General features: G+C 40.9%; 44 non-coding genes across 44 annotated transcripts; all 44 read left to right on the plus strand.

Annotated features, from left to right (window-relative positions):
* Window positions 1-101: 101 nt before the first annotated feature.
* On the plus strand, window positions 102-220 carry LOC136682329 (5S ribosomal RNA). The gene has a single exon (XR_010798595.1). It is a non-coding gene; the product is annotated as a 5S ribosomal RNA (ribosomal RNA).
* A 208-nt stretch (window positions 221-428) lies between these two features.
* On the plus strand, window positions 429-547 carry LOC136682331 (5S ribosomal RNA). Its single transcript, XR_010798597.1, has one exon. It is a non-coding gene; the product is annotated as a 5S ribosomal RNA (ribosomal RNA).
* A 208-nt stretch (window positions 548-755) lies between these two features.
* On the plus strand, window positions 756-874 carry LOC136682332 (5S ribosomal RNA). Its single transcript, XR_010798598.1, has one exon. It is a non-coding gene; the product is annotated as a 5S ribosomal RNA (ribosomal RNA).
* Window positions 875-1,082: 208 nt separating this feature from the next.
* On the plus strand, window positions 1,083-1,201 carry LOC136682333 (5S ribosomal RNA). The gene has a single exon (XR_010798599.1). It is a non-coding gene; the product is annotated as a 5S ribosomal RNA (ribosomal RNA).
* Window positions 1,202-1,416: 215 nt separating this feature from the next.
* Window positions 1,417-1,535, plus strand: LOC136682334 (5S ribosomal RNA). The gene has a single exon (XR_010798600.1). It is a non-coding gene; the product is annotated as a 5S ribosomal RNA (ribosomal RNA).
* A 208-nt stretch (window positions 1,536-1,743) lies between these two features.
* LOC136682335 (5S ribosomal RNA) lies at window positions 1,744-1,862 on the plus strand. Its single transcript, XR_010798601.1, has one exon. It is a non-coding gene; the product is annotated as a 5S ribosomal RNA (ribosomal RNA).
* Window positions 1,863-2,070: 208 nt separating this feature from the next.
* LOC136682022 (5S ribosomal RNA) lies at window positions 2,071-2,189 on the plus strand. The gene has a single exon (XR_010798321.1). It is a non-coding gene; the product is annotated as a 5S ribosomal RNA (ribosomal RNA).
* Window positions 2,190-2,397: 208 nt separating this feature from the next.
* On the plus strand, window positions 2,398-2,516 carry LOC136682023 (5S ribosomal RNA). Its single transcript, XR_010798322.1, has one exon. It is a non-coding gene; the product is annotated as a 5S ribosomal RNA (ribosomal RNA).
* A 208-nt stretch (window positions 2,517-2,724) lies between these two features.
* On the plus strand, window positions 2,725-2,843 carry LOC136682024 (5S ribosomal RNA). The gene has a single exon (XR_010798323.1). It is a non-coding gene; the product is annotated as a 5S ribosomal RNA (ribosomal RNA).
* Window positions 2,844-3,051: 208 nt separating this feature from the next.
* Window positions 3,052-3,170, plus strand: LOC136682025 (5S ribosomal RNA). Its single transcript, XR_010798324.1, has one exon. It is a non-coding gene; the product is annotated as a 5S ribosomal RNA (ribosomal RNA).
* A 208-nt stretch (window positions 3,171-3,378) lies between these two features.
* On the plus strand, window positions 3,379-3,497 carry LOC136682026 (5S ribosomal RNA). Its single transcript, XR_010798325.1, has one exon. It is a non-coding gene; the product is annotated as a 5S ribosomal RNA (ribosomal RNA).
* A 208-nt stretch (window positions 3,498-3,705) lies between these two features.
* LOC136682028 (5S ribosomal RNA) lies at window positions 3,706-3,824 on the plus strand. Its single transcript, XR_010798327.1, has one exon. It is a non-coding gene; the product is annotated as a 5S ribosomal RNA (ribosomal RNA).
* Window positions 3,825-4,032: 208 nt separating this feature from the next.
* Window positions 4,033-4,151, plus strand: LOC136682243 (5S ribosomal RNA). The gene has a single exon (XR_010798535.1). It is a non-coding gene; the product is annotated as a 5S ribosomal RNA (ribosomal RNA).
* Window positions 4,152-4,372: 221 nt separating this feature from the next.
* On the plus strand, window positions 4,373-4,491 carry LOC136682029 (5S ribosomal RNA). Its single transcript, XR_010798328.1, has one exon. It is a non-coding gene; the product is annotated as a 5S ribosomal RNA (ribosomal RNA).
* Window positions 4,492-4,699: 208 nt separating this feature from the next.
* On the plus strand, window positions 4,700-4,818 carry LOC136682031 (5S ribosomal RNA). The gene has a single exon (XR_010798329.1). It is a non-coding gene; the product is annotated as a 5S ribosomal RNA (ribosomal RNA).
* Window positions 4,819-5,026: 208 nt separating this feature from the next.
* On the plus strand, window positions 5,027-5,145 carry LOC136682032 (5S ribosomal RNA). The gene has a single exon (XR_010798330.1). It is a non-coding gene; the product is annotated as a 5S ribosomal RNA (ribosomal RNA).
* Window positions 5,146-5,353: 208 nt separating this feature from the next.
* On the plus strand, window positions 5,354-5,472 carry LOC136682244 (5S ribosomal RNA). Its single transcript, XR_010798536.1, has one exon. It is a non-coding gene; the product is annotated as a 5S ribosomal RNA (ribosomal RNA).
* A 219-nt stretch (window positions 5,473-5,691) lies between these two features.
* LOC136682033 (5S ribosomal RNA) lies at window positions 5,692-5,810 on the plus strand. The gene has a single exon (XR_010798331.1). It is a non-coding gene; the product is annotated as a 5S ribosomal RNA (ribosomal RNA).
* A 208-nt stretch (window positions 5,811-6,018) lies between these two features.
* LOC136682034 (5S ribosomal RNA) lies at window positions 6,019-6,137 on the plus strand. Its single transcript, XR_010798332.1, has one exon. It is a non-coding gene; the product is annotated as a 5S ribosomal RNA (ribosomal RNA).
* A 208-nt stretch (window positions 6,138-6,345) lies between these two features.
* On the plus strand, window positions 6,346-6,464 carry LOC136682035 (5S ribosomal RNA). Its single transcript, XR_010798333.1, has one exon. It is a non-coding gene; the product is annotated as a 5S ribosomal RNA (ribosomal RNA).
* Window positions 6,465-6,672: 208 nt separating this feature from the next.
* On the plus strand, window positions 6,673-6,791 carry LOC136682245 (5S ribosomal RNA). The gene has a single exon (XR_010798537.1). It is a non-coding gene; the product is annotated as a 5S ribosomal RNA (ribosomal RNA).
* Window positions 6,792-7,010: 219 nt separating this feature from the next.
* LOC136682036 (5S ribosomal RNA) lies at window positions 7,011-7,129 on the plus strand. The gene has a single exon (XR_010798334.1). It is a non-coding gene; the product is annotated as a 5S ribosomal RNA (ribosomal RNA).
* A 202-nt stretch (window positions 7,130-7,331) lies between these two features.
* LOC136682247 (5S ribosomal RNA) lies at window positions 7,332-7,450 on the plus strand. The gene has a single exon (XR_010798538.1). It is a non-coding gene; the product is annotated as a 5S ribosomal RNA (ribosomal RNA).
* Window positions 7,451-7,655: 205 nt separating this feature from the next.
* Window positions 7,656-7,774, plus strand: LOC136682037 (5S ribosomal RNA). The gene has a single exon (XR_010798335.1). It is a non-coding gene; the product is annotated as a 5S ribosomal RNA (ribosomal RNA).
* A 205-nt stretch (window positions 7,775-7,979) lies between these two features.
* Window positions 7,980-8,098, plus strand: LOC136682038 (5S ribosomal RNA). Its single transcript, XR_010798336.1, has one exon. It is a non-coding gene; the product is annotated as a 5S ribosomal RNA (ribosomal RNA).
* A 208-nt stretch (window positions 8,099-8,306) lies between these two features.
* LOC136682248 (5S ribosomal RNA) lies at window positions 8,307-8,425 on the plus strand. The gene has a single exon (XR_010798539.1). It is a non-coding gene; the product is annotated as a 5S ribosomal RNA (ribosomal RNA).
* A 221-nt stretch (window positions 8,426-8,646) lies between these two features.
* LOC136682255 (5S ribosomal RNA) lies at window positions 8,647-8,765 on the plus strand. Its single transcript, XR_010798546.1, has one exon. It is a non-coding gene; the product is annotated as a 5S ribosomal RNA (ribosomal RNA).
* Window positions 8,766-8,970: 205 nt separating this feature from the next.
* Window positions 8,971-9,089, plus strand: LOC136682040 (5S ribosomal RNA). The gene has a single exon (XR_010798338.1). It is a non-coding gene; the product is annotated as a 5S ribosomal RNA (ribosomal RNA).
* A 205-nt stretch (window positions 9,090-9,294) lies between these two features.
* LOC136682041 (5S ribosomal RNA) lies at window positions 9,295-9,413 on the plus strand. Its single transcript, XR_010798339.1, has one exon. It is a non-coding gene; the product is annotated as a 5S ribosomal RNA (ribosomal RNA).
* A 208-nt stretch (window positions 9,414-9,621) lies between these two features.
* LOC136682250 (5S ribosomal RNA) lies at window positions 9,622-9,740 on the plus strand. The gene has a single exon (XR_010798541.1). It is a non-coding gene; the product is annotated as a 5S ribosomal RNA (ribosomal RNA).
* A 220-nt stretch (window positions 9,741-9,960) lies between these two features.
* On the plus strand, window positions 9,961-10,079 carry LOC136682319 (5S ribosomal RNA). The gene has a single exon (XR_010798585.1). It is a non-coding gene; the product is annotated as a 5S ribosomal RNA (ribosomal RNA).
* Window positions 10,080-10,284: 205 nt separating this feature from the next.
* On the plus strand, window positions 10,285-10,403 carry LOC136682042 (5S ribosomal RNA). The gene has a single exon (XR_010798340.1). It is a non-coding gene; the product is annotated as a 5S ribosomal RNA (ribosomal RNA).
* Window positions 10,404-10,610: 207 nt separating this feature from the next.
* On the plus strand, window positions 10,611-10,729 carry LOC136682225 (5S ribosomal RNA). Its single transcript, XR_010798519.1, has one exon. It is a non-coding gene; the product is annotated as a 5S ribosomal RNA (ribosomal RNA).
* Window positions 10,730-10,936: 207 nt separating this feature from the next.
* Window positions 10,937-11,055, plus strand: LOC136682043 (5S ribosomal RNA). The gene has a single exon (XR_010798341.1). It is a non-coding gene; the product is annotated as a 5S ribosomal RNA (ribosomal RNA).
* Window positions 11,056-11,260: 205 nt separating this feature from the next.
* Window positions 11,261-11,379, plus strand: LOC136682044 (5S ribosomal RNA). The gene has a single exon (XR_010798342.1). It is a non-coding gene; the product is annotated as a 5S ribosomal RNA (ribosomal RNA).
* Window positions 11,380-11,587: 208 nt separating this feature from the next.
* Window positions 11,588-11,706, plus strand: LOC136682045 (5S ribosomal RNA). The gene has a single exon (XR_010798343.1). It is a non-coding gene; the product is annotated as a 5S ribosomal RNA (ribosomal RNA).
* A 208-nt stretch (window positions 11,707-11,914) lies between these two features.
* LOC136682046 (5S ribosomal RNA) lies at window positions 11,915-12,033 on the plus strand. Its single transcript, XR_010798344.1, has one exon. It is a non-coding gene; the product is annotated as a 5S ribosomal RNA (ribosomal RNA).
* Window positions 12,034-12,241: 208 nt separating this feature from the next.
* LOC136682251 (5S ribosomal RNA) lies at window positions 12,242-12,360 on the plus strand. Its single transcript, XR_010798542.1, has one exon. It is a non-coding gene; the product is annotated as a 5S ribosomal RNA (ribosomal RNA).
* Window positions 12,361-12,580: 220 nt separating this feature from the next.
* Window positions 12,581-12,699, plus strand: LOC136682047 (5S ribosomal RNA). The gene has a single exon (XR_010798345.1). It is a non-coding gene; the product is annotated as a 5S ribosomal RNA (ribosomal RNA).
* A 208-nt stretch (window positions 12,700-12,907) lies between these two features.
* On the plus strand, window positions 12,908-13,026 carry LOC136682048 (5S ribosomal RNA). Its single transcript, XR_010798346.1, has one exon. It is a non-coding gene; the product is annotated as a 5S ribosomal RNA (ribosomal RNA).
* A 208-nt stretch (window positions 13,027-13,234) lies between these two features.
* On the plus strand, window positions 13,235-13,353 carry LOC136682252 (5S ribosomal RNA). Its single transcript, XR_010798543.1, has one exon. It is a non-coding gene; the product is annotated as a 5S ribosomal RNA (ribosomal RNA).
* A 221-nt stretch (window positions 13,354-13,574) lies between these two features.
* On the plus strand, window positions 13,575-13,693 carry LOC136682049 (5S ribosomal RNA). Its single transcript, XR_010798347.1, has one exon. It is a non-coding gene; the product is annotated as a 5S ribosomal RNA (ribosomal RNA).
* A 202-nt stretch (window positions 13,694-13,895) lies between these two features.
* LOC136682021 (5S ribosomal RNA) lies at window positions 13,896-14,014 on the plus strand. The gene has a single exon (XR_010798320.1). It is a non-coding gene; the product is annotated as a 5S ribosomal RNA (ribosomal RNA).
* Window positions 14,015-14,221: 207 nt separating this feature from the next.
* LOC136682051 (5S ribosomal RNA) lies at window positions 14,222-14,340 on the plus strand. Its single transcript, XR_010798349.1, has one exon. It is a non-coding gene; the product is annotated as a 5S ribosomal RNA (ribosomal RNA).
* The last annotated feature ends 24 nt before the right edge of the window (window positions 14,341-14,364 follow it).

The following is a 14,364-nucleotide window of genomic DNA, read 5'->3' on the forward strand; positions in this document are numbered from 1 at the left end:
CATTTGAGGTGTCAGGTGGTCTACCGTTTACAGGCAGCTCTAAAACAAGTATTACTCTTAGAAGAGTATATAGAAATAGTCTTCTACAGCCAGCAGTGATCGCTTACGGCCATACCACTCCTTGAAAGCCCGATCCCGTCTGATCTCGGAAGCGAAGAAGAGTTGGGCCTAGTTAGTACTTGGATGGGAGACTGCCTGGGAATACTAGGTGCTGTAAGCTTTTTAGCTTAAGCTTCTATTATAAAGACAGTAACCACAGTCATTTAAACACAAGAGAAGAAGAAAACTACAAAAAAAAAAAAAACGAACTGGAAAGCCAATCATTTTCATTTGAGGTGTCAGGTGGTCTACCGTTTACAGGCAGCTCTAAAACAAGTATTACTCTTAGAAGAGTATATAGAAATAGTCTTCTACAGCCAGCAGTGATCGCTTACGGCCATACCACTCCTTGAAAGCCCGATCCCGTCTGATCTCGGAAGCGAAGAAGAGTTGGGCCTAGTTAGTACTTGGATGGGAGACTGCCTGGGAATACTAGGTGCTGTAAGCTTTTTAGCTTAAGCTTCTATTATAAAGACAGTAACCACAGTCATTTAAACACAAGAGAAGAAGAAAACTACAAAAAAAAAAAAAACGAACTGGAAAGCCAATCATTTTCATTTGAGGTGTCAGGTGGTCTACCGTTTACAGGCAGCTCTAAAACAAGTATTACTCTTAGAAGAGTATATAGAAATAGTCTTCTACAGCCAGCAGTGATCGCTTACGGCCATACCACTCCTTGAAAGCCCGATCCCGTCTGATCTCGGAAGCGAAGAAGAGTTGGGCCTAGTTAGTACTTGGATGGGAGACTGCCTGGGAATACTAGGTGCTGTAAGCTTTTTAGCTTAAGCTTCTATTATAAAGACAGTAACCACAGTCATTTAAACACAAGAGAAGAAGAAAACTACAAAAAAAAAAAAAACGAACTGGAAAGCCAATCATTTTCATTTGAGGTGTCAGGTGGTCTACCGTTTACAGGCAGCTCTAAAACAAGTATTACTCTTAGAAGAGTATATAGAAATAGTCTTCTACAGCCAGCAGTGATCGCTTACGGCCATACCACTCCTTGAAAGCCCGATCCCGTCTGATCTCGGAAGCGAAGAAGAGTTGGGCCTAGTTAGTACTTGGATGGGAGACTGCCTGGGAATACTAGGTGCTGTAAGCTTTTTAGCTTAAGCTTCTATTATAAAGACAGTAACCACAGTCATTTAAACACAAGAGAAGAAGAAAACTAAAAAAAACAAAAAAAAAAAAAACGAACTGGAAAGCCAATCATTTTCATTTGAGGTGTCAGGTGGTCTACCGTTTACAGGCAGCTCTAAAACAAGTATTACTCTTAGAAGAGTATATAGAAATAGTCTTCTACAGCCAGCAGTGATCGCTTACGGCCATACCACTCCTTGAAAGCCCGATCCCGTCTGATCTCGGAAGCGAAGAAGAGTTGGGCCTAGTTAGTACTTGGATGGGAGACTGCCTGGGAATACTAGGTGCTGTAAGCTTTTTAGCTTAAGCTTCTATTATAAAGACAGTAACCACAGTCATTTAAACACAAGAGAAGAAGAAAACTACAAAAAAAAAAAAAACGAACTGGAAAGCCAATCATTTTCATTTGAGGTGTCAGGTGGTCTACCGTTTACAGGCAGCTCTAAAACAAGTATTACTCTTAGAAGAGTATATAGAAATAGTCTTCTACAGCCAGCAGTGATCGCTTACGGCCATACCACTCCTTGAAAGCCCGATCCCGTCTGATCTCGGAAGCGAAGAAGAGTTGGGCCTAGTTAGTACTTGGATGGGAGACTGCCTGGGAATACTAGGTGCTGTAAGCTTTTTAGCTTAAGCTTCTATTATAAAGACAGTAACCACAGTCATTTAAACACAAGAGAAGAAGAAAACTACAAAAAAAAAAAAAACGAACTGGAAAGCCAATCATTTTCATTTGAGGTGTCAGGTGGTCTACCGTTTACAGGCAGCTCTAAAACAAGTATTACTCTTAGAAGAGTATATAGAAATAGTCTTCTACAGCCAGCAGTGATCGCTTACGGCCATACCACTCCTTGAAAGCCCGATCCCGTCTGATCTCGGAAGCGAAGAAGAGTTGGGCCTAGTTAGTACTTGGATGGGAGACTGCCTGGGAATACTAGGTGCTGTAAGCTTTTTAGCTTAAGCTTCTATTATAAAGACAGTAACCACAGTCATTTAAACACAAGAGAAGAAGAAAACTACAAAAAAAAAAAAAACGAACTGGAAAGCCAATCATTTTCATTTGAGGTGTCAGGTGGTCTACCGTTTACAGGCAGCTCTAAAACAAGTATTACTCTTAGAAGAGTATATAGAAATAGTCTTCTACAGCCAGCAGTGATCGCTTACGGCCATACCACTCCTTGAAAGCCCGATCCCGTCTGATCTCGGAAGCGAAGAAGAGTTGGGCCTAGTTAGTACTTGGATGGGAGACTGCCTGGGAATACTAGGTGCTGTAAGCTTTTTAGCTTAAGCTTCTATTATAAAGACAGTAACCACAGTCATTTAAACACAAGAGAAGAAGAAAACTACAAAAAAAAAAAAAACGAACTGGAAAGCCAATCATTTTCATTTGAGGTGTCAGGTGGTCTACCGTTTACAGGCAGCTCTAAAACAAGTATTACTCTTAGAAGAGTATATAGAAATAGTCTTCTACAGCCAGCAGTGATCGCTTACGGCCATACCACTCCTTGAAAGCCCGATCCCGTCTGATCTCGGAAGCGAAGAAGAGTTGGGCCTAGTTAGTACTTGGATGGGAGACTGCCTGGGAATACTAGGTGCTGTAAGCTTTTTAGCTTAAGCTTCTATTATAAAGACAGTAACCACAGTCATTTAAACACAAGAGAAGAAGAAAACTACAAAAAAAAAAAAAACGAACTGGAAAGCCAATCATTTTCATTTGAGGTGTCAGGTGGTCTACCGTTTACAGGCAGCTCTAAAACAAGTATTACTCTTAGAAGAGTATATAGAAATAGTCTTCTACAGCCAGCAGTGATCGCTTACGGCCATACCACTCCTTGAAAGCCCGATCCCGTCTGATCTCGGAAGCGAAGAAGAGTTGGGCCTAGTTAGTACTTGGATGGGAGACTGCCTGGGAATACTAGGTGCTGTAAGCTTTTTAGCTTAAGCTTCTATTATAAAGACAGTAACCACAGTCATTTAAACACAAGAGAAGAAGAAAACTACAAAAAAAAAAAAAACGAACTGGAAAGCCAATCATTTTCATTTGAGGTGTCAGGTGGTCTACCGTTTACAGGCAGCTCTAAAACAAGTATTACTCTTAGAAGAGTATATAGAAATAGTCTTCTACAGCCAGCAGTGATCGCTTACGGCCATACCACTCCTTGAAAGCCCGATCCCGTCTGATCTCGGAAGCGAAGAAGAGTTGGGCCTAGTTAGTACTTGGATGGGAGACTGCCTGGGAATACTAGGTGCTGTAAGCTTTTTAGCTTAAGCTTCTATTATAAAGACAGTAACCACAGTCATTTAAACACAAGAGAAGAAGAAAACTACAAAAAAAAAAAAAACGAACTGGAAAGCCAATCATTTTCATTTGAGGTGTCAGGTGGTCTACCGTTTACAGGCAGCTCTAAAACAAGTATTACTCTTAGAAGAGTATATAGAAATAGTCTTCTACAGCCAGCAGTGAACGCTTACGGCCATACCACTCCTTGAAAGCCCGATCCCGTCTGATCTCGGAAGCGAAGAAGAGTTGGGCCTAGTTAGTACTTGGATGGGAGACTGCCTGGGAATACTAGGTGCTGTAAGCTTTTTAGCTTAAGCTTCTATTATAAAGACAGTAACCACAGTCATTTAAACACAAGAGAAGAAGAAAACTACAAAAAAAAAAAAAACGAACTGGAAAGCCAATCATTTTCATTTGAGGTGTCAGGTGGTCTACCGTTTACAGGCAGCTCTAAAACAAGTATTACTCTTAGAAGAGTATATAGAAATAGTCTTCTACAGCCAGCAGTGATCGCTTACGGCCATACCACTCCTTGAAAGCCCGATCCCGTCTGATCTCGGAAGCGAAGAAGAGTTGGGCCTAGTTAGTACTTGGATGGCAGACTGCCTGGGAATACTAGGTGCTGTAAGCTTTTTAGCTTAAGCTTCTATTATAAAGACAGTAACCACAGTCATTTAAACACAAGAGAAGAAGAAAACTTAAAAAAAACAACAAAAAAAGAAAAAAAACGAACTGGAAAGCCAATCATTTTCATTTGAGGTGTCAGGTGGTCTACCGTTTACAGGCAGCTCTAAAACAAGTATTACTCTTAGAAGAGTATATAGAAATAGTCTTCTACAGCCAGCAGTGATCGCTTACGGCCATACCACTCCTTGAAAGCCCGATCCCGTCTGATCTCGGAAGCGAAGAAGAGTTGGGCCTAGTTAGTACTTGGATGGGAGACTGCCTGGGAATACTAGGTGCTGTAAGCTTTTTAGCTTAAGCTTCTATTATAAAGACAGTAACCACAGTCATTTAAACACAAGAGAAGAAGAAAACTACAAAAAAAAAAAAAACGAACTGGAAAGCCAATCATTTTCATTTGAGGTGTCAGGTGGTCTACCGTTTACAGGCAGCTCTAAAACAAGTATTACTCTTAGAAGAGTATATAGAAATAGTCTTCTACAGCCAGCAGTGATCGCTTACGGCCATACCACTCCTTGAAAGCCCGATCCCGTCTGATCTCGGAAGCGAAGAAGAGTTGGGCCTAGTTAGTACTTGGATGGGAGACTGCCTGGGAATACTAGGTGCTGTAAGCTTTTTAGCTTAAGCTTCTATTATAAAGACAGTAACCACAGTCATTTAAACACAAGAGAAGAAGAAAACTACAAAAAAAAAAAAAACGAACTGGAAAGCCAATCATTTTCATTTGAGGTGTCAGGTGGTCTACCGTTTACAGGCAGCTCTAAAACAAGTATTACTCTTAGAAGAGTATATAGAAATAGTCTTCTACAGCCAGCAGTGATCGCTTACGGCCATACCACTCCTTGAAAGCCCGATCCCGTCTGATCTCGGAAGCGAAGAAGAGTTGGGCCTAGTTAGTACTTGGATGGGAGACTGCCTGGGAATACTAGGTGCTGTAAGCTTTTTAGCTTAAGCTTCTATTATAAAGACAGTAACCACAGTCATTTAAACACAAGAGAAGAAGAAAACTACAAAAAAAAAAAAAACGAACTGGAAAGCCAATCATTTTCATTTGAGGTGTCAGGTGGTCTACCGTTTACAGGCAGCTCTAAAACAAGTATTACTCTTAGAAGAGTATATAGAAATAGTCTTCTACAGCCAGCAGTGATCGCTTACGGCCATACCACTCCTTGAAAGCCCGATCCCGTCTGATCTCGGAAGCGAAGAAGAGTTGGGCCTAGTTAGTACTTGGATGGCAGACTGCCTGGGAATACTAGGTGCTGTAAGCTTTTTAGCTTAAGTTTCTATTATAAAGACAGTAACCACAGTCATTTAAACACAAGAGAAGAAGAAAACTAAAAAAAAAAACAACAAAAAAAAAAAACGAACTGGAAAGCCAATCATTTTCATTTGAGGTGTCAGGTGGTCTACCGTTTACAGGCAGCTCTAAAACAAGTATTACTCTTAGAAGAGTATATAGAAATAGTCTTCTACAGCCAGCAGTGATCGCTTACGGCCATACCACTCCTTGAAAGCCCGATCCCGTCTGATCTCGGAAGCGAAGAAGAGTTGGGCCTAGTTAGTACTTGGATGGGAGACTGCCTGGGAATACTAGGTGCTGTAAGCTTTTTAGCTTAAGCTTCTATTATAAAGACAGTAACCACAGTCATTTAAACACAAGAGAAGAAGAAAACTACAAAAAAAAAAAAAACGAACTGGAAAGCCAATCATTTTCATTTGAGGTGTCAGGTGGTCTACCGTTTACAGGCAGCTCTAAAACAAGTATTACTCTTAGAAGAGTATATAGAAATAGTCTTCTACAGCCAGCAGTGATCGCTTACGGCCATACCACTCCTTGAAAGCCCGATCCCGTCTGATCTCGGAAGCGAAGAAGAGTTGGGCCTAGTTAGTACTTGGATGGGAGACTGCCTGGGAATACTAGGTGCTGTAAGCTTTTTAGCTTAAGCTTCTATTATAAAGACAGTAACCACAGTCATTTAAACACAAGAGAAGAAGAAAACTACAAAAAAAAAAAAAACGAACTGGAAAGCCAATCATTTTCATTTGAGGTGTCAGGTGGTCTACCGTTTACAGGCAGCTCTAAAACAAGTATTACTCTTAGAAGAGTATATAGAAATAGTCTTCTACAGCCAGCAGTGATCGCTTACGGCCATACCACTCCTTGAAAGCCCGATCCCGTCTGATCTCGGAAGCGAAGAAGAGTTGGGCCTAGTTAGTACTTGGATGGGAGACTGCCTGGGAATACTAGGTGCTGTAAGCTTTTTAGCTTAAGCTTCTATTATAAAGACAGTAACCACAGTCATTTAAACACAAGAGAAGAAGAAAACTACAAAAAAAAAAAAAACGAACTGGAAAGCCAATCATTTTCATTTGAGGTGTCAGGTGGTCTACCGTTTACAGGCAGCTCTAAAACAAGTATTACTCTTAGAAGAGTATATAGAAATAGTCTTCTACAGCCAGCAGTGATCGCTTACGGCCATACCACTCCTTGAAAGCCCGATCCCGTCTGATCTCGGAAGCGAAGAAGAGTTGGGCCTAGTTAGTACTTGGATGGCAGACTGCCTGGGAATACTAGGTGCTGTAAGCTTTTTAGCTTAAGTTTCTATTATAAAGACAGTAACCACAGTCATTTAAACACAAGAGAAGAAGAAAACTAAAAAAAAAAACAACAAAAAAAAAAAACGAACTGGAAAGCCAATCATTTTCATTTGAGGTGTCAGGTGGTCTACCGTTTACAGGCAGCTCTAAAACAAGTATTACTCTTAGAAGAGTATATAGAAATAGTCTTCTACAGCCAGCAGTGATCGCTTACGGCCATACCACTCCTTGAAAGCCCGATCCCGTCTGATCTCGGAAGCGAAGAAGAGTTGGGCCTAGTTAGTACTTGGATGGGAGACTGCCTGGGAATACTAGGTGCTGTAAGCTTTTTAGCTTAAGCTTCTATTATAAAGACAGTAACCACAGTCATTTAAACACAAGAGAAGAAGAAAACTACAAAAAAAAAAAAAACGAACTGGAAAGCCAATCATTTTCATTTGAGGTGTCAGGTGGTCTACCGTTTACAGGCAGCTCTAAAACAAGTATTACTCTTAGAAGAGTATATAGTCTTCTACAGCCAGCAGTGATCGCTTACGGCCATACCACTCCTTGAAAGCCCGATCCCGTCTGATCTCGGAAGCGAAGAAGAGTTGGGCCTAGTTAGTACTTGGATGGCAGACTGCCTGGGAATACTAGGTGCTGTAAGCTTTTTAGCTTAAGTTTCTATTATAAAGACAGTAACCACAGTCATTTAAACACAAGAGAAGAAGAAAACTTAAGAAAAAAAAACGAACTGGAAAGCCAATCATTTTCATTTGAGGTGTCAGGTGGTCTACCGTTTACAGGCAGCTCTAAAACAAGTATTACTCTTAGAAGAGTATATAGAAATAGTCTTCTACAGCCAGCAGTGATCGCTTACGGCCATACCACTCCTTGAAAGCCCGATCCCGTCTGATCTCGGAAGCGAAGAAGAGTTGGGCCTAGTTAGTACTTGGATGGGAGACTGCCTGGGAATACTAGGTGCTGTAAGCTATTTAGCTTAAGCTTCTATTATAAAGACAGTAACCACAGTCATTTAAACACAAGAGAAGAAGAAAACTTAAGAAAAAAAAACGAACTGGAAAGCCAATCATTTTCATTTGAGGTGTCAGGTGGTCTACCGTTTACAGGCAGCTCTAAAACAAGTATTACTCTTAGAAGAGTATATAGAAATAGTCTTCTACAGCCAGCAGTGATCGCTTACGGCCATACCACTCCTTGAAAGCCCGATCCCGTCTGATCTCGGAAGCGAAGAAGAGTTGGGCCTAGTTAGTACTTGGATGGGAGACTGCCTGGGAATACTAGGTGCTGTAAGCTTTTTAGCTTAAGCTTCTATTATAAAGACAGTAACCACAGTCATTTAAACACAAGAGAAGAAGAAAACTACAAAAAAAAAAAAAACGAACTGGAAAGCCAATCATTTTCATTTGAGGTGTCAGGTGGTCTACCGTTTACAGGCAGCTCTAAAACAAGTATTACTCTTAGAAGAGTATATAGAAATAGTCTTCTACAGCCAGCAGTGATCGCTTACGGCCATACCACTCCTTGAAAGCCCGATCCCGTCTGATCTCGGAAGCGAAGAAGAGTTGGGCCTAGTTAGTACTTGGATGGCAGACTGCCTGGGAATACTAGGTGCTGTAAGCTTTTTAGCTTAAGTTTCTATTATAAAGACAGTAACCACAGTCATTTAAACACAAGAGAAGAAGAAAACTAAAAAAAAAAAACAACAAAAAAAAAAAAACGAACTGGAAAGCCAATCATTTTCATTTGAGGTGTCAGGTGGTCTACCGTTTACAGGCAGCTCTAAAACAAGTATTACTCTTAGAAGAGTATATAGAAATAGTCTTCTACAGCCAGCAGTGATCGCTTACGGCCATACCACTCCTTGAAAGCCCGATCTCGTCTGATCTCGGAAGCGAAGAGGAGTTGGGCCTAGTTAGTACTTGGATGGGAGACTGCCTGGGAATACTAGGTGCTGTAAGCTTTTTAGCTTAAGTTTCTATTATAAAGACAGTAACCACAGTCATTTAAACACAAGAGAAGAAGAAAACTTAAGAAAAAAAAACGAACTGGAAAGCCAATCATTTTCATTTGAGGTGTCAGGTGGTCTACCGTTTACAGGCAGCTCTAAAACAAGTATTACTCTTAGAAGAGTATATAGAAATAGTCTTCTACAGCCAGCAGTGATCGCTTACGGCCATACCACTCCTTGAAAGCCCGATCCCGTCTGATCTCGGAAGCGAAGAAGAGTTGGGCCTAGTTAGTACTTGGATGGGAGACTGCCTGGGAATACTAGGTGCTGTAAGCTATTTAGCTTAAGCTTCTATTATAAAGACAGTAACCACAGTCATTTAAACACAAGAGAAGAAGAAAACTTAAGAAAAAGAAACGAACTGGAAAGCCAATCATTTTCATTTGAGGTGTCAGGTGGTCTACCGTTTACAGGCAGCTCTAAAACAAGTATTACTCTTAGAAGAGTATATAGAAATAGTCTTCTACAGCCAGCAGTGATCGCTTACGGCCATACCACTCCTTGAAAGCCCGATCCCGTCTGATCTCGGAAGCGAAGAAGAGTTGGGCCTAGTTAGTACTTGGATGGGAGACTGCCTGGGAATACTAGGTGCTGTAAGCTTTTTAGCTTAAGCTTCTATTATAAAGACAGTAACCACAGTCATTTAAACACAAGAGAAGAAGAAAACTACAAAAAAAAAAAAAACGAACTGGAAAGCCAATCATTTTCATTTGAGGTGTCAGGTGGTCTACCGTTTACAGGCAGCTCTAAAACAAGTATTACTCTTAGAAGAGTATATAGAAATAGTCTTCTACAGCCAGCAGTGATCGCTTACGGCCATACCACTCCTTGAAAGCCCGATCCCGTCTGATCTCGGAAGCGAAGAAGAGTTGGGCCTAGTTAGTACTTGGATGGCAGACTGCCTGGGAATACTAGGTGCTGTAAGCTTTTTAGCTTAAGTTTCTATTATAAAGACAGTAACCACAGTCATTTAAACACAAGAGAAGAAGAAAACTAAAAAAAAAAACAACAAAAAAAAAAAAACGAACTGGAAAGCCAATCATTTTCATTTGAGGTGTCAGGTGGTCTACCGTTTACAGGCAGCTCTAAAACAAGTATTACTCTTAGAAGAGTATATAGAAATAGTCTTCTACAGCCAGCAGTGATCGCTTACGGCCATACCACTCCTTGAAAGCCCGATCTCGTCTGATCTCGGAAGCGAAGAGGAGTTGGGCCTAGTTAGTACTTGGATGGGAGACTGCCTGGGAATACTAGGTGCTGTAAGCTTTTTAGCTTAAGTTTCTATTATAAAGACAGTAACCACAGTCATTTAAACACAAGAGAAGAAGAAAACTTAAGAAAAAAAAACGAACTGGAAAGCCAATCATTTTCATTTGAGGTGTCAGGTGGTCTACCGTTTACAGGCAGCTCTAAAACAAGTATTACTCTTAGAAGAGTATATAGAAATAGTCTTCTACAGCCAGCAGTGATCGCTTACGGCCATACCACTCCTTGAAAGCCCGATCCCGTCTGATCTCGGAAGCGAAGAAGAGTTGGGCCTAGTTAGTACTTGGATGGGAGACTGCCTGGGAATACTAGGTGCTGTAAGCTTTTTAGCTTAAGCTTCTATTATAAAGACAGTAACCACAGTCATTTAAACACAAGAGAAGAAGAAAACTACAAAAAAAAAAAAACGAACTGGAAAGCCAATCATTTTCATTTGAGGTGTCAGGTGGTCTACCGTTTACAGGCAGCTCTAAAACAAGTATTACTCTTAGAAGAGTATATAGAAATAGTCTTCTACAGCCAGCAGTGATCGCTTACGGCCATACCACTCCTTGAAAGCCCGATCCCGTCTGATCTCGGAAGCGAAGAAGTGTTGGGCCTAGTTAGTACTTGGATGGGAGACTGCCTGGGAATACTAGGTGCTGTAAGCTTTTTAGCTTAAGCTTCTATTATAAAGACAGTAACCACAGTCATTTAAACACAAGAGAAGAAGAAAACTACAAAAAAAAAAAAACGAACTGGAAAGCCAATCATTTTCATTTGAGGTGTCAGGTGGTCTACCGTTTACAGGCAGCTCTAAAACAAGTATTACTCTTAGAAGAGTATATAGAAATAGTCTTCTACAGCCAGCAGTGATCGCTTACGGCCATACCACTCCTTGAAAGCCCGATCCCGTCTGATCTCGGAAGCGAAGAAGAGTTGGGCCTAGTTAGTACTTGGATGGGAGACTGCCTGGGAATACTAGGTGCTGTAAGCTATTTAGCTTAAGCTTCTATTATAAAGACAGTAACCACAGTCATTTAAACACAAGAGAAGAAGAAAACTTAAGAAAAAAAAACGAACTGGAAAGCCAATCATTTTCATTTGAGGTGTCAGGTGGTCTACCGTTTACAGGCAGCTCTAAAACAAGTATTACTCTTAGAAGAGTATATAGAAATAGTCTTCTACAGCCAGCAGTGATCGCTTACGGCCATACCACTCCTTGAAAGCCCGATCCCGTCTGATCTCGGAAGCGAAGAAGAGTTGGGCCTAGTTAGTACTTGGATGGGAGACTGCCTGGGAATACTAGGTGCTGTAAGCTTTTTAGCTTAAGCTTCTATTATAAAGACAGTAACCACAGTCATTTAAACACAAGAGAAGAAGAAAACTACAAAAAAAAAAAAAACGAACTGGAAAGCCAATCATTTTCATTTGAGGTGTCAGGTGGTCTACCGTTTACAGGCAGCTCTAAAACAAGTATTACTCTTAGAAGAGTATATAGAAATAGTCTTCTACAGCCAGCAGTGATCGCTTACGGCCATACCACTCCTTGAAAGCCCGATCCCGTCTGATCTCGGAAGCGAAGAAGAGTTGGGCCTAGTTAGTACTTGGATGGGAGACTGCCTGGGAATACTAGGTGCTGTAAGCTTTTTAGCTTAAGCTTCTATTATAAAGACAGTAACCACAGTCATTTAAACACAAGAGAAGAAGAAAACTACAAAAAAAAAAAAAACGAACTGGAAAGCCAATCATTTTCATTTGAGGTGTCAGGTGGTCTACCGTTTACAGGCAGCTCTAAAACAAGTATTACTCTTAGAAGAGTATATAGAAATAGTCTTCTACAGCCAGCAGTGATCGCTTACGGCCATACCACTCCTTGAAAGCCCGATCCCGTCTGATCTCGGAAGCGAAGAAGAGTTGGGCCTAGTTAGTACTTGGATGGGAGACTGCCTGGGAATACTAGGTGCTGTAAGCTTTTTAGCTTAAGCTTCTATTATAAAGACAGTAACCACAGTCATTTAAACACAAGAGAAGAAGAAAACTACAAAAAAAAAAAAAACGAACTGGAAAGCCAATCATTTTCATTTGAGGTGTCAGGTGGTCTACCGTTTACAGGCAGCTCTAAAACAAGTATTACTCTTAGAAGAGTATATAGAAATAGTCTTCTACAGCCAGCAGTGATCGCTTACGGCCATACCACTCCTTGAAAGCCCGATCCCGTCTGATCTCGGAAGCGAAGAAGAGTTGGGCCTAGTTAGTACTTGGATGGCAGACTGCCTGGGAATACTAGGTGCTGTAAGCTTTTTAGCTTAAGTTTCTATTATAAAGACAGTAACCACAGTCATTTAAACACAAGAGAAGAAGAAAACTAAAAAAAAAAACAACAAAAAAAAAAAAACGAACTGGAAAGCCAATCATTTTCATTTGAGGTGTCAGGTGGTCTACCGTTTACAGGCAGCTCTAAAACAAGTATTACTCTTAGAAGAGTATATAGAAATAGTCTTCTACAGCCAGCAGTGATCGCTTACGGCCATACCACTCCTTGAAAGCCCGATCCCGTCTGATCTCGGAAGCGAAGAAGAGTTGGGCCTAGTTAGTACTTGGATGGGAGACTGCCTGGGAATACTAGGTGCTGTAAGCTTTTTAGCTTAAGCTTCTATTATAAAGACAGTAACCACAGTCATTTAAACACAAGAGAAGAAGAAAACTACAAAAAAAAAAAAAACGAACTGGAAAGCCAATCATTTTCATTTGAGGTGTCAGGTGGTCTACCGTTTACAGGCAGCTCTAAAACAAGTATTACTCTTAGAAGAGTATATAGAAATAGTCTTCTACAGCCAGCAGTGATCGCTTACGGCCATACCACTCCTTGAAAGCCCGATCCCGTCTGATCTCGGAAGCGAAGAAGAGTTGGGCCTAGTTAGTACTTGGATGGGAGACTGCCTGGGAATACTAGGTGCTGTAAGCTTTTTAGCTTAAGCTTCTATTATAAAGACAGTAACCACAGTCATTTAAACACAAGAGAAGAAGAAAACTACAAAAAAAAAAAAAACGAACTGGAAAGCCAATCATTTTCATTTGAGGTGTCAGGTGGTCTACCGTTTACAGGCAGCTCTAAAACAAGTATTACTCTTAGAAGAGTATATAGAAATAGTCTTCTACAGCCAGCAGTGATCGCTTACGGCCATACCACTCCTTGAAAGCCCGATCCCGTCTGATCTCGGAAGCGAAGAAGAGTTGGGCCTAGTTAGTACTTGGATGGCAGACTGCCTGGGAATACTAGGTGCTGTAAGCTTTTTAGCTTAAGTTTCTATTATAAAGACAGTAACCACAGTCATTTAAACACAAGAGAAGAAGAAAACTAAAAAAAAAAACAACAAAAAAAAAAAAAACGAACTGGAAAGCCAATCATTTTCATTTGAGGTGTCAGGTGGTCTACCGTTTACAGGCAGCTCTAAAACAAGTATTACTCTTAGAAGAGTATATAGAAATAGTCTTCTACAGCCAGCAGTGATCGCTTACGGCCATACCACTCCTTGAAAGCCCGATCCCGTCTGATCTCGGAAGCGAAGAAGAGTTGGGCCTAGTTAGTACTTGGATGGGAGACTGCCTGGGAATACTAGGTGCTGTAAGCTTTTTAGCTTAAGCTTCTATTATAAAGACAGTAACCACAGTCATTTAAACACAAGAGAAGAAGAAAACTACAAAAAAAAAAAAAACGAACTGGAAAGCCAATCATTTTCATTTGAGGTGTCAGGTGGTCTACCGTTTACAGGCAGCTCTAAAACAAGTATTACTCTTAGAAGAGTATATAGTCTTCTACAGCCAGCAGTGATCGCTTACGGCCATACCACTCTTTGAAAGCCCGATCCCGTCTGATCTCGGAAGCGAAGAAGAGTTGGGCCTAGTTAGTACTTGGATGGGAGACTGCCTGGGAATACTAGGTGCTGTAAGCTTTTTAGCTTAAGCTTCTATTATAAAGACAGTAACCACAGTCATTTAAACACAAGAGAAGAAGAAAACTACAAAAAAAAAAAAACGAACTGGAAAGCCAATCATTTTCATTTGAGGTGTCAGGTGGTCTACCGTTTACAGGCAGCTCTAAAACAAGTATTACTCTTAGAAGAGTATATAGAAATAGTCTTCTACAGCCAGCAGTGATCGCTTACGGCCATACCACTCCTTGAAAGCCCGATCCCGTCTGATCTCGGAAGCGAAGAAGAGTTGGGCCTAGTTAGTACTTGGATGGGAGACTGCCTGGGAATACTAGGTGCTGTAAGCTTTTTAGCTTAAGCTTCTATTATAA

Source organism: Hoplias malabaricus, unplaced genomic scaffold, assembly GCF_029633855.1.
Source record: "Hoplias malabaricus isolate fHopMal1 unplaced genomic scaffold, fHopMal1.hap1 scaffold_157, whole genome shotgun sequence".
NCBI classification, from domain to species: domain Eukaryota; kingdom Metazoa; phylum Chordata; class Actinopteri; order Characiformes; family Erythrinidae; genus Hoplias; species Hoplias malabaricus.